Source organism: Rhinopithecus bieti, unplaced genomic scaffold, assembly GCF_001698545.2.
Source record: "Rhinopithecus bieti isolate Rb0 unplaced genomic scaffold, ASM169854v2 scaffold_32081, whole genome shotgun sequence".
NCBI classification, from domain to species: Eukaryota; Metazoa; Chordata; class Mammalia; order Primates; family Cercopithecidae; genus Rhinopithecus; species Rhinopithecus bieti.
The window spans coordinates 3,112,388-3,114,384 of NW_016814436.1; positions in this window are offsets into that span (position 1 = coordinate 3,112,388).

Sequence of the window (1,997 nt, forward strand, 5' to 3'; positions counted from 1 at the left end):
TTTTTTTTTTTTTTTTTTTTTGAGACAAGTCTGGCTCTTGTCGCCCAGGCTGGAGTGCAATGGCGTGATCTCGGCTCACTGCAACCTCTGCCTCCCATATTCAAGCAATTCTCCTGCCTCAGACTCCTGAGTAGCTGGGATGACAGGCACCCGCCACCACGCCCGGCTAATTTTTTTGTATTTTTAGTAGAGACAGCATTTCACCATGTTGGCCAGGCTGGTCTCAAACTCCTGACCTCAGGTGATCCGCCCACCACGGCCTCCCAAAGTGCTGGGATTATAGGCGTGAGCCACTGCGCCCAGCCTGAACTCTGATATTTTCTATTTTCTTCTGTTCGACTATCTTATTTTATTTTAAAGACTGAGTTTCACTCTTGTTGCCCAGGCTGGAGTGCAGCGGCATGATCTTGGCTCACTGCAACCTCCGCCTCCTGTGTTCAAGCGATTCTCCTGCCTCAGCCTCCCGAGTAGTTGGGATTACAGGCATGCGCCACCACTCCCGGCTAATTTTTGTATATTTAGCAGAGATGGATTTTTACCATGTGGGCCAGGCAGGTCTCGAACTCCTGACCTCAGGTGATCCGCCCGCCTCGGCCTCGCAAAGTGCTGGGATTACAGTCGTGAGCCACCGTGCCTGGCCCTCTACTTGAATGTATGTATGTATGTATGTTTGTATGTATGTATGTTAGACACTGCAGTGAATGCATTCTTTTTCATTTAAAAAAAAAAGAATGCTTAGGCAGGACACAGTGGCTCACGCCTGTAATCCCAGCACTTGGGGAGGCCAAGGCAGATGAATCACTTGAGGTCAGGGGTTCAAGACCAGCCTGGTCAATGTGGTGAAACCCTGTCTCTACTAAAAATAGAAAAATTATCCAGGCATGGTGGCATGTACCTGTAATCCCAATTACTTGTGAGGCTGAGGCAGGAGAATCATTTGAACCAGGGAGGTGGAGGTTGCAGTGAGCTGAGATTGTGCCACCGTACTCCAGCCCGAGCCACAGAGTGAGATTCTGTCTCAAAAGAAAAAAAAAAAAAAAGTTCTTTCTGCTCATAGTAGTTTGGGAGGGGAAAAAAATGCTTGTCCCAATCCAGGGAATTAATTTGAAGTTTCTCTCACTGCTGGGAACCCACAGTTAAAAGACTGAACTGTGGCTGGGCGTGGTGGCTCATGCCTTTAATCCCAGCACTTTGGGAGGCTGAGGCAGGTAGATCATCTGAGGTTAGGAGTTTGAGACCAGCCTGGCCAACATGGTGAAACCCCGTCTCTACTAAAAATACAAAAATTAGCCAGATGTGGTGACGGGCACCTGTAATCTCAGCAACTCGGGAGGCTGAGGCAGAAGAATTGCTGGAACCTGGGAGGCGGAGGTTGCAGTGAGCCAAGATTGTGCTACTGCACTCCAGCCCAGGCCAACAACAGCCAGACTCCATCTTAAAAAAAAAAAAAAAGAAAAGGGCCGGGCGCGGTGGCTCAAGCCTGTAATCCCAGCACTTTGGGAGGCCGAGACCATCCTGGCTAACACTGTGAAACCCCGTCTCTACTAAAAAAATACAAAAAAAACTAGCCGGGCGAGGTGGCGGGCGCCTGTAGTCCCAGCTACTCGGAGGCTGAGGCAGGAGAATGGCGTGAACCCGGGAGGCGGAGCTTGCAGTGAACTGAGATCCGGCCACTGCACTCCAGCCCCGGCGACAGAGTGAGACTCCGTCTCAAAAAAAAAAAAAAAAAAAGAGAGAGAGACTAAACTGCATAAAGGGTAAGGTCCAGGAACACTGAGATGCTGAGATGATGTCACACGGCTTGTCTCCAGGAATGTCCCATGATTTAGTATGACGATTAGGAGTATGGGCCCTGAAATGAGAGGGCTGGGTCAAATACTGGGGATACTGGGCTATGTTGACCTTGACAATTTATAAAACCTCTGAGCACCTAGGTTCTTGTCAATTAGTAAAATAGAGGTAGTGCTAGTTCCTACCATCTAGGAGTGGTATAAGGA